The sequence below is a fragment of the Euwallacea fornicatus genome, chromosome 5 (assembly GCF_040115645.1).
Source record: "Euwallacea fornicatus isolate EFF26 chromosome 5, ASM4011564v1, whole genome shotgun sequence".
NCBI lineage: Eukaryota > Metazoa > Arthropoda > Insecta > Coleoptera > Curculionidae > Euwallacea > Euwallacea fornicatus.
The window spans coordinates 6048878-6061820 of NC_089545.1; the positions used below are offsets into that span (position 1 = coordinate 6048878).

Sequence of the window (12943 nt, forward strand, 5' to 3'; positions counted from 1 at the left end):
GTTAACTAAATTGGTTTGTTTATTGTGATGTTAATTTACTTAACCGGGGACGTCCCTTGCGCCGAGGTTTTCTCTATTCACTTCACATCACGAAAATCGTCATAATCCGCTAATTACAACACGCACATAAATAATACTCATTGTAAATTATGTATCTCAGATCGTTTCCCATATGGAATACTTACATTAAAAAACCTGTTTTCGTGTGATTAATTTTAATTAGATTCAACACAAAACGTATTAAGTAACTCTATAATGTAAACGGTATTAGCATAATATCACGTCCTCTCGATATGTTTTAGGCTCGGTTTTTCTGGGTTACGGTTAGTGCCTATAAAATTTATGTAGAAATAAACAAATTATGCCCAGCAGGCCAGTCCATTGTTGTCCCAACATTAATATTACTCCTCATTTATTAACGAAAATATGATGTTAAGTCCCGCCAGACAAAAAAAAACTTGTTTCGAAATGTAAAAAGTCTTAATTCCGAGAGATTTGTAGGCGTCAGTGGCGGGTAGCGAGATAAACAAGCTCCGCGATGGAAAACCCTACGCCCCTGACATTAAAACTAGTAGCACCACGTTAACTCCCGCAACAATGGGACCCATATCTACAAAGGGAACCCATAATTTACCAGTGAATGAAACCCAACGATTTATTATAATAATTTTACGGCGTGAATGCGGGGTGGTCTAGTGATGCAGCCATTCACGGATTTCCATTCTTAAAAGTTCAAGATAAGGGATCTAGAGTTTTTTAGTCTGCCCATGGAGGGTCGGTAATTAACGATCAGTCCGGTGATGAATGAATCGATGAATATTCAGATCGAGTTAGGCGAGTAGGTGTTGAGAAGTGTGAAAGTTCATAAGAGGAGATTTCCTCTCATAAATCATCAGAATGTGGTTGAAAAAGTTGATGACATTTGGTACGATTTCTTTTCAAACCGTTCAAGAACCTGCTGTTACGCCACTGCCTTGAATGTATACGTTAAAGGAAAACTTTGCAAAAATCGAAGGTCGAAAATGGGTCGTGGAGAAATTAATAAATAAACGTCCAGATAATTGAATGACTAATCCTTCTCTGTTTGCTTTTTGAAGATCTGTTTCATCTTTGACCGATCAACAGACACGCCACTGGCGTTTACAGCCCTAGGTCCGGTTTTTTGAGCTTCTGGTAACTTGCCAGCAAGACAATTTTCATAGAACCAACGAATTTAAAGCATAGCACTGGGAAATTATCTTGCTGTTTTTTAGACTTATTTAAACATGAGAGAAAAGGTGCAAATTCATGAGGCTGCACTGTTTCAATCAGGGCATATCATAAAAAGAAAAATATTTTGAATCCCTCACCACCGCGTTCTTAACAAAACCACAATTTTACTTAATTCGAAAATGTGGATTGAAGTGGTCATTTTTGCATGCAGCAGCAACACGTGAATGAATGAATATACATATGTATGCGGGTATTTCATGACAACACGTCACCAAAAATTCCATTCGTGATGTCATTTTTTGGTATATATCTTATCCAGTCTTTATGTCTTTTGTTAACCTCCGAGCATTTATTTCAATTCTAAGTCTCTCTCTCTCTAACGCATTTAGGCTAAAGTGTTTTGCCTATGAAAAACAAAGACGAAACGTGACTTATTTAAACGTCAAGAATGAGTTACAAAAAAACTGATCTCTACGCCATATTTCGTCGTACCATTTGTAGTTCCCTTCAGTGATCAAATTCTGTCGCGTCGTTTCAACGAAATATATAAAAATTTTAGTAATTTTTCGCGAAAAATCCCATTCCGGGTATTGGAGATTTGTTGGAAACTATAGTGAAATTTGTAGTGGATAATCAAATGCGGTTTAAAGTAATCGAAATGTGATTTTTACAGGTAAAAATGACTGACTGTTAGCGAGGAATTCGCAGGGATGCAGTTGGAAAATGGAGGCGCTGTTGGCAGGTTTATTGGACATTTTGGCGAAACTCTCAGGTTAGTAATAGAACCCTTATAAAATGTGACTCTCCAGGCTTCTGCATTGGGTTTAAAAATGGTTTAAATTGAAATAAAGGGGAAATATTGCATTTCCAAAAGTGAAAATCTATATTATCGAGTAAGCTTTGGAAGCTATATTGCCATGGCGGCGAAGCCTGGCAGTGTTGCTGGTTTGATGAATCAAAATGGTTCTTCCTTTCTATTTTCAAGTGTATTTATTGAACAAGAATAGACCATCACGAAACAATATTTCAACGAGTTGCCGAGGTATCGGCATTTAAAATCTGGCAAAAAGAAGGTGTCTTGCCATCGTCGAAAACTTCTCTTTCTCTCAGTCGTAGGATTTCGACGGGCCTAGTAGTCGATTCCTCATCAAACCTCAATGCAGCACTGTAAAAATTTCGAAATTTTTCTGAATATTCCCAAATACCTACGAGGAAATGGAAGGTATATATACTTTTTACCGAGATGTTTGCGAAGACGTTAGGGTTTGTATCGAAGCGAGTAACATGTCAGATAGCAAAGCAATGTTGTCGGATCGGAATTTTACCAATTTTACCTTTTTTTTCTCAAATAAATAATAAAATTGTTACAAAAAAATTAAATTTCAATAATGTAAAATCGGCTTACGGCCTTTTTCGTTTATTTTTAAAATTTTCACGAAGCAGTTACCAAAGCAACGATACCAGATTGAAACTGAATCAATTGTACTCTATATGGAACACCTCATGTCTATGAAACCAAAATGACACCCACTTTTCTGTCACTGTCAACTTATGATTCATAAACATTGCATAGCATTGCGAAACCCATTTATCTCTAACATCAATAATAACTGAGATATCCCATAAAACCGTCGAATCAAATTAGCAGTGTTGACAGTCCCTTCAAGTTTCTCACAGAGAAGTTTGTGGTAAGTTTAAACTTCTACCGTTTTGTAGAACTTGTGAGATATAAAGAGTATAGAATGGCATATTTCATACCAGAGAGCTTAAAATTCCATCAATATTTCAAATATCTGTGAATATTTCTAAAAGATTCACTCCAGAAGGAACTTGTGAGAAAAGGTATTACGGGAGGCTAGTCGTTACAACGTAAAGGTACTGACCCCTGTAGGGAATATCTGCTGCATAATATTTGTGTCACCCACTGTGCAAAGCAACATGGCCACTTTACGCATCTTTTAATTGTAAAACTCCATTAGAGTAAACAAGTCCAAATGACCGTATCTTGGCGATCTGCGCCAGCTTGGTTGCGCCTTTCGGAGATTTTAATTCCCGAACAATTATTTAAGATAAAGATCTCGGCTACCAGGTAATAGTCCTTTACAGGTATCGAATCTTAAATACTCGAAAGATGGAATTAAAATTACCATAATGTTTTAAAGTCACGCCATGCGGGGGCACCGTTGCGAGATAAAGACCGACGTTTTGGCCTTATCTGAACTCAGGATCTCGGTTTTTTCTGTCCGAACATATAAAACACATTTTGACATATTTACGTTGAGGAGAGACAAATGCGCTCCCTTCATATACGCACGGGATTAGACCTAGTCAAACAAGGTAACAACCGAATAATCGTATTTTTCACAATGTTAACCCTCGCCTAAACTGTCGCACAATTGTACTAACTCAACCTTGTTTGCGGAGCCTTTGAAACATCCCGAAAATGTCGATCATAGCGTTTAAAGAGTGTTAAGCTTTGTTTACATAACGCAACAAAGAGACCATCTGCCTTAGAACAGTCATTCGAAAATCTGAACCTCCGTTCGTACCGCACGTAAGCAAACATGTCCCGTGAAATTTTGTGGTTTTTCGTGGCATTTCAACGTGTTTTTCTAAGCCTCAAAGGGTCACATTCGGACTTAACCATTCCGGAAGTCGTTGCACCTAATACCGTCTTAAATTCGGCAGCCGAAAACATTATACCTCTAATTTAGACACGACATTGTATGTAAATGATAGCCGAACAACGTCCATTCAGAATTATAACTGAGACAAGCTAAATTTGATTATTCATTATATGGAAAAAAATCGTGGGTCATGCTTTGAATGAGTAAGTCTCCAGAATGACCCGATCTAAGTTCAAGCGTCTGTTCCGAGCAAACACCAAATGGGAAGTTGTCTAGTGTTTCGCTCCGGAATGTTTTTTTTTTGCGAATCACTTTTGATTTAGCACATTGCCGAAAATTCTTACCTTGGGGTCCTAAAACTGTAGAATCGAAATGATGTTCAGTTGCACTGTCACTTACCAAGATATCGAAGATAAAAAAAAATTGGGCTTGTGGAAACACGATTAAACAATCTTGTTAAGGCAATTGCTCTTCAGGTTCGCGAGGAACCATTATTCAAAACAGATGACGAAAAGGAAGTATCTTCCTGCTTAAGAAATTTTTAAAAAGCTTCCGAAATTCTTGAGGTCTGTCTGTCGCTTGCTACGGCCACAACACTTAAGCTTAGCACGCGATCGGTATCTATTATTTCTAGAGGTGTAACCGATCTAGAGTAAGTAAGTGGAAATGTATATGATTTTATAGCTTTTTGATTTTTCGCGATGCAGGAAGCAATAAACTGGAAAATGTTATAACTAACACGTATAGTAATAATAATGAGCTATTAATAATCTCGACTTCTATTAACGCGTTAGTGTATAGCGAACGCGCTGAAACGTCTGGATATTAATCGCTGCAATTTACACTTGTTGATTAATGAAAATTAACAGACCAAAATAAATAATACCTCTAACCAACCAAAAAGTGCAGCGAGTCGCAAGGGCTAGCTGAGACAGATATATCCGCTTTTATCGTTTGTATTCACCGTTTGAGTTTAAGTTTCCAAATTTCAAATGACGATTTCTATGAGGTAGAACTCGTTTTGGTGGCAAGCGAATACATATTACATGCAATAAAAGAATTTCTCCTCAATGCACTCTTGTGATGAAAGAAAACATATTTATGACCAATTTACAATCCTTCTTCACATTGAAATTGAAACCTTTAGACTTATTGTCACAAGAAATGATATGCATACTACATGCTTTTGAGATGGTAATTTTTCCATTTTGGACCTGATTGGTGGTGCCATTAGCACCGAGCCCGAAATGATTTATGTCGTGACAGACACTTATTTGGTGGCCCGCAGTAGGGCACACTTAAATCTCATTTCTAAGCGATAAATCCGGTACGTTTAGGTCCTTCGGCCCTCCTTTTCCTAATATTTCGCGTTATCCTTAACTTTTAATTTAAATGTCCGACTCACACGAGGGGATATTTCATCGGAGGGTTCCGCTTTATTATTGTACATGCCCTCGACAGACTTTCGCCGCATTTTTCTGCATTGCGAAGATAAAAAAGAACCTCAATAATATCGAAAACAAACGCGGGCTTTGAGCAAACATCATCGTTTCCAATAAGATCGTCGTTGACTTTGCTTTATATGCGATATACTCGATCATCTTTATGTCTATATGAAATCGTACAACGAGAGCTGGGCAAATACTGGACGACTAATTGAAACTGGAGTCCCTGTTGACCTAGCAAACACTTGTTATTGCGAGGGGGGGGGGGGGGGGAATATTTCATATCGGGGTTGATTTTTCCAACGTTAATTAATTGGAACTTGAAGTATACCAGCTTTTTTCGGACATCCTGTATCCCAACAACGCAATTTCAAATTCGGATCGTGTCCCTGCGTATGCCTATTCCTAAAATAATTCCAGGATTGCTTTCAATTTGGTTTTGCTCTCCCGCAGGAATTCATATTATTTCAGATATTTGCGAGATTAAATTTTCCTCGCCTCACCGAGACGGGGATGATTAATATTGGACATCACGTACCTGAATTTTCCACCTTTCTTATCCTGGGGGGTGTCGAGAGAAATCCACAACGTTGAATGGAACACAAAAATCCCGGACGTTCTACGCGTTTTAATTATTTCTTTGTGTTAGGGACGAATGTTTGAAGGGCGCCTTGTTGGGGATACAGCGAGTCTCTTTAATACCGTCCACAAGAACAACTTTCTTATTCAAATACGACACATGACCAAGCAAATCTTAGCAACAATATTCGTATCAACATGTTAACAAATTCGTCAGTAATAATATGTGGAATGTTGAGCTGGCTTACAGCATACGAAATCAACCTAAATAGACGTCTGTTTTGCCTAATTTCACAGTCTAATTTTAATCAAGACATCAACAAATTTCGTTCCGGTCTTTATGATTTTTTGGTAATTTGCATAGCTCGAATCAATTGTTCGTTTTGATTGAAAGCCGGAATTCGAAAAACAACCAAAATCCTAGTTAGAACGTCGGTTATATTGTTTTTCGGAGTTATCAGATCGTTTTACGTGTTCTGCAAATGCATTAGTTTGCACTTTAATGGGGGCTGGTGTAGTGGAAAAACGGAGCCGGTTTTGAAGCCTAAATGCGAGGATTTAATGCTCTGTTTACGATAGCTATTTCAATTTCAATCTTGAAACAGAATTAAGAAAGGAGATGTAACCGACAAAAAAGCAACAGGAAACTGAAATTTCTCTTTACCTCATCCCATGTAACCACCGGGCTCTAAATTTTTCAATAAACCCCTGAAAAGGTTATTTGATTTGAAGGCTACAAGACAACGCAGAGAAACATAGGATAAATATTAGGCAATTTTGGACCGTATAAACTGACCTCAATCACTCTTCCTCGTGCTCAATTTCTAACTTAACTCGTCATTCCATTATGGACACGCTATGACCAAGCAGTACTACTTACAAATGTCGCAGACAACAGCATTAATGGTCGTACACGTAGTGCCTATTTTGGCGAGCGGAAGTACCCGACATCAGAGTGTTAACAATTTTGGTACCGGAACTAGCGTGGCGCGTGGATGAATTTCCAACTAGCCAGGTTAGGGTCAACACTCGGTCAGTGTCCCCTCTAATGTGCTCACCTTGTATGTTTACCGAACATTTTTGATACAAAAAGCAATCAGGGCGTGTGAAACGACACGAAATCGGGCCCGGTAGCTCAGCCACCACCCATTGTTTAACCGAAAAAGGTTAATCCCTTATGGCTAATCAATCATACGTTGTACAAACAAATGTCAAAGGGCTTTGCGGAGCACGGGAGCGATTTATTTCGTCGAAGCGTGGGATCTGGATGTGTTTGTGTTAGGTGTGTGCCATCGGCCCTCTCCATCGTCGAACAATCCCCGAAAAAGAGTTTATTGTTGTTGAGGCGACCATCGACAGCTCCATATCAGCGACTACGCATTGCTGGGCCTTCGAAAAAATGGAATTTTTAATGGATAAACCTCGCTATGCAAAGCCCGATGGAAAAAAGGCCCTTATCTTACTGCCCGAAGCACAGGGAGAGAAACCATTAATAATTAAAAAAAAAGAGGGCCGGCAACAGCGCTTCAGCTCTTATCAGTCCTGTGACACTGGTAGGACCCGATGGAGACAAAAAGGGACAACAACGTTTCAATTAAGTGCTCATCTTACTAAAATGAAAGTGATTGAACACAGTCGAGCGTCACAATCAAGAAAACAATCCGACAGTCATTAAAACTGCCGATTGAGATGGAAATTACGCGACTGGCCTGGACAGATAAACACGATCCACGTGGAAGGGTGGCGATAGGGTAAAAATCACGGACCGGACTTCAGCTACTTTCCATTCATCCCCCCTTTGGTTTGGCAATTTAGTACGGGCCTGTGCTTAATTCCGAAAGAAAGCGTTTGTGTTCACAATTAATCAAAAGAGGATTCACGGAGAATCACCAGTTTTAATTACTTTTGACGTCTCGTTCGAGGGTTTAAGTCGAACGTAATTTAACTTTGAGTTTTGGAGAAGTGCATTGAAGACTGTGTTTCTTGGCTGTCAAACTGGGTTGGGGTCCATGTTGAAATTGAGGCGGCCATTTTCGAAATCTCTTGCGGTATTCTAAATCAATCGGACAGTCGATAAACGAGACAGGCCGATGGTTTTAAGCCTTTCCGAGGAGATTTTCCCCTGATTAGGCGGGCCCGCTTTGAAGTCGCGTATCGAAGCGCCGCTGTAGACAAACCTTTAAAAGGTATACGATTTCCGATGATGCTTATCTTCGATCTTATTAATTTATTGGCCTCGATAGAGCGCGCTTTTGTGGAAAAATTTATGTTTCCTCCGACTGGTATAGATGTCTCTTCGTTAGGAGTGAGACGGATGAAACACCAACAACTCCTCGTCGACGATCGAGTAGTGTCAAATTTATTGAAGATTAAATAAACCACATGAAAGCGGCCGGAGATCATAAAACAAACATAAAGTGCCAGACTTGTAAACACTTTAACACTTTTTCTGGCTGAGTCAAAAGAAATACGCACCATATTGCCGGTGTCGATAACAGATAAACGATATTTCGAACATCGTAAATAAAAATTGTTGGCTGTGTTGAAAGCCGTCGGGACTAATGGAAATGTTGCTATGATTACTTATAGATAGCTGGACGGATCAAAGGCAAAAAGCTGGATGGACGTGTGGTGGCGAAGCAACGACCCGAGCCGCGGCCCAGCAAATGGCCTTTCTCCTCTGGCAATTGCATCCTTCGTGACCTTTTTCATTAGCAGTTATTGATTTCTTTTTCACTTTGCTTCCTCCCAAATATATTCCTTTTTGCGTCAGTGCATCCGCCACTCCTCCTCCTCCTCCTCTTTGCTTCTTATGACGCGTCTTGAGAAGCTGCTCGACCGAAGTTCTCCAAAAGAAACGTGGAGCCCTCCCAATCAATCCGTTTTTGGGAGGGCGCTTGGTTCCGGCGGTCGCCGGGCCAGTTTTCAAAGTTCAATATCTCGGAAACGACGAGAGCAATACGAGTTCTTGGGTCTGGCACTGCCGACTCGCCACTTGACACGGGACGATCGAGTTTAAAGTAGGCACTTTCGCAGAGGTTTTTCGTTGCTCTGAAGAAATTTCTCAAAAAAAAAAAAATAATAAATAAAAATAAGAAAAAAAAAAGAAAAAAAAAGACGAATCCGAAAACGAAATGCGTGGTTGAGGCCGTGAAAATGCGGCCCAATTAGCCGGGTGAGAGATGCTTTATGAGGCGTCAGAATTAGGAATCTGTGCGTTTCTTTTGCTCGCAGCTTTACCGCTCCGTTTTGCCATTAAATTACCGGCACTCACGTTTAAGATAATTTATTGGGCCGGCGATTTAGTTTTCTTGTTGCACCGGCATCAAAACAGTTGGTACACGGGGTACGTATGCAAATAAATCGAAGACAAAAGCAGAGACACGGCACGACACGGCTCCATATAGAACCGTCCCGCGGTCGAATATTTACAACCGATTGTTTTCGCTAATTTGATAAGAAAATTAATTGCTTGTCGTCGCCACTACTTACAACAATGCCCACGAGACGACGACTGTGCATGCTTAATTTATCAAGCAGTTTTCGCATCTGCCCCAATCCTAGAAACACATACGAAACATAACTTTACACCAAATTCGCCTGAATTAGGCTTTTTTCGGGCTCAAGGTTTGCCACCTGCTGAAATAAGCAGGAAACACGATGCGGACATATGTCGGAAACCTCTAAAGCCGATAATCCAATTGAATAATAAGACTTTTGTTCTGTTGCAACTAATGCAACTAAACGAAACTTGTGTCTGAACAGCAATTCAGTGATATCCACACCGGCAACATTGTATGTTATGTATGAATCAAATTGCGCTTTGCTTGTGCAATAAATGGGTTATCACGCCTGTGGGTGGGTGCCGTCAGGTGTCTTATGATGATTCTCATGATGTGTTTGTTTTGCCATTCGGCAAACATTGAAGTCTTGCTTTGTGTGTAGTTATCGGTGAAGAGAGTCGGTCGGAGGCCGCCAAAACTATGTTTGTGTGCGTATTGATAATGCTGAAATACCGTACGCTAACTGGAAGTTAACGTTATTACCATATAATATATCCTGTCGTGTAAACTAAACGTAACGGTTAGCCGGTATCTCCGGGGAACATCTATTATCTAATAAGCCTTCTCGTGTTTTATTTTAATCCTCCGTAATCTTTCCTGTTTATTCAAATTTTTCCCATGCCCATAAATCCGCTCTGGACATAATAACGCGAAGGTGTTTAATACCATTGGCGAAAGGGTTATCTCCGAGTCCCGAAAAACAAAAAGCCGCCCAGGAAACATAAACATTTAGAGAATTCGGGGTTCCTCAGTTAAAAATGCTTCTTAGAAATGTCGCATGTTTCGTTCGAAACATGAGGTCCATTAAGAAATCGAAATCCCAGTGGCGCAGCCACTTTGTGCTAATCCTTCGTGGGCAAAATCCTGCTGCCCGGCCACGCCACTGCCAATTAAAAGAATTCTTGGCTATCGTAATGGGACAGGCAGTAAAACAAGAGTTGTAGAAAGATCATTCTTAATGACCACCGAGATAAGTTAAAAGTGGTGTACTAAGATTCCAGCGGCTACCGATCACTAAAAATACCTGCTCGGGGTCCGAAAATCGGCCGCTAAAACCGTGAGAAGAAGACGAGGAGGGAAAACGTCCCGACCAACCAACAAGAGATTTATTTTGCAGCCGGCGTAATGGCAATTTGATTAGGATTGTTTCGTTCTCCCACCGAAGAATTCTATGGCCCATTGACAATTTCACGCAGTTTTTCCAGACGAGCCGAAGCGAAAAAAAGACATAAAAAACGTACGACGCTGATTAACCGCGCCTTTTGAGTTCGCGACGCGTTACGGATGTCTTAGCTCGTTGACAAACGTTCACTCGTTAATCATCAGCGACGGGGCTTCAAAGGGGCGCTAGTCCTAAAAATGTCAACGAAAGGGAAGAAGAAAAAAACGCAAAGAAAGACAGGAAGCGGTTGACAAATGTTTTCTTAATTATTGTTCGGTTAAAAATGGCACCTTTTCATAGAGGAAAACACTGATTTTTGTCGCCACGAATAAACCGTCCAAAACGCACTTCAAAAGAAGCAATGAATATGTCACTTATTAGCAAAACATTTACTTTGGGATATCTGGACAAACACGAATCCGTAAGTAAAACAAAATCATCCTGTTTTCGAGTGAAAGAGAGAAAATAGAGCTTGCTTTATGAAGACTTTTTGCCGCTATTGATGTTTCCATATAAAAATAATTGGAATATCCAACAGGCCATATTGTTTTGTGCGTTCCACACAAAAACGCTTAGATGGACTCAAATTCACTTCGTTCGGGTCGCTCAAATATCTCCATAATGAGCACTTTAAAAACCCCGAGATATACGAAAACCTAAAGTTGCTTCGTCCAGGTCTCTTAACGACGTGTTCCCTTGGAAAGGGACTTGGATCACTTCGACTGTCTCAAGAACCCCGATTTTTTGCAGAAAGTATTCATAAAACTTCTTGCTCTGTGGATCATACGAAAACCTTCAGGCACTGACTTCAGATCAAATTAATCCTTACAGACCCGCAATTCCTTGTACTGAAGCTTCAGTTAGTCGAGGTCCCTTTGCCGGATAACTTGACTCAGAAAATTCATCGGAAGGAAACCTAAAAATACCTATTGAGCACGTTTTCGATTTTCTTCAAACCGTGTTGGGTGGCACCGGCTTTCAGCACTGACTATATCCGAGGGTTAAAGTTGAACTATTTTTCGAATTGAGTAATCTACGACTCGGTGAGAAATTCGTTCAGAAAGACAGTTAGGTTTATCTGGAAAGTCTTCCTTGGCAATTTGTTTCATTAAAATGACACTTAATCCAAGTGTCTAGGTTTCTTGACACGGGGTTTCCGTAGAAATTCACATTGTCAAATAAACTTCTCTAGTAGCAGATTTATTTATATCGTGACAGATTTCGTCTATCCCTTTTTTTCTCAATATATAATCAACTATGAAGCAACCCTCGTAATACTTGTTCCATTTTCCCTTAGAAAATCAACTCTGAAAATAATCGCGAATAAGCGATTCTGGACTATTTTCCTTTCCCATCACTCTCTGTTATTTCCTGCTGAACTTTATTGAGTTTTTCTGTCCTCTCCAGTATGTAAACTTAATAAAACCAAACGGATTTGAACTCAGAAACACTCCTAAAGGTCTCCGCATGCAAAATAAGAGCCAATATAAATAGGTAATAACATTCTGTACCGCAAAGGGCGCAGTTGATGCAAATTGCGATGCTAATAGGCTAATCTTGTCTTGAGAACGTTCGACACTTTAGTGTTTTGTAATTAGTGGCAACGCGGAGATAGGAGCGATAGCAGGGCCGTACTCGCAATGCGAGGAAACGATAAAAAGTGCGAATGACAAATATGTTAAAACAGGACTATATGTAGTCAAAACAGGAACTGAATCGTTAAAATTCCCTCGTATCATTAATTTCGACTTTTTTTACCGGAACCTGTAGAAAAGCGACGCCTCATCTATTAATACGGTACACATGTTTCCTTTAAGGGGTTACATAAGATATACAGCAGTTACAACAATAATATACAAGGTGTTTGCAATCGTTTCCAAAAATTAAAGCCGATTTTCGTTTTATTAGACGATCGTAACGTCTTGGCCTCGTCGCCCTCCGGACCTATCTCCATGCAATTTTTTTCCCATTTGGCTGTAAAATAGCAATTTTTTGGCGATTCCCAGCTTGACACGATAAACGCTCTATCTATGAAAACATCGCCCTGTATACCACGTCTTCTATTTGCTAAACATTTTAGGGGGCATAAATCATGCCGAGGCACTTCAAAGATAAGTAAGAGTCATTTAGTCGGACAAGAAGTGTCAAAACATGTAAAAAATAGTACTAATTACGAACATGTGTACGCGCGCGTGAGTGAGACAGATGGTTTCCCAGAAGCGGGTTTTCTCTCCGTTTATATAGCTTGATGGCTCCGCTTGGCGGACCCATAAAAAACCCTTCAGAAGAATGCGACTACTACACAAAAGAATAATGTTATTAATTAGCCATTCCGTGCATAAATCGCGGGGCCAT

At 40.0% G+C, this 12943-nt stretch overlaps 1 long non-coding RNA gene across 1 annotated transcript in view; it reads left to right on the forward strand.

Moving 5' to 3' along the window:
* Window positions 1-1731: 1731 nt before the first annotated feature.
* The window catches only part of LOC136339360 (uncharacterized), a 28337-nt gene continuing 17125 nt past the window's right edge, over window positions 1732-12943 (forward strand). The window contains exon 1 of the long non-coding RNA XR_010732134.1: window positions 1732-1984. This is a non-coding gene — a long non-coding RNA (uncharacterized lncRNA). The remainder of the gene's footprint in view (window positions 1985-12943) is intronic.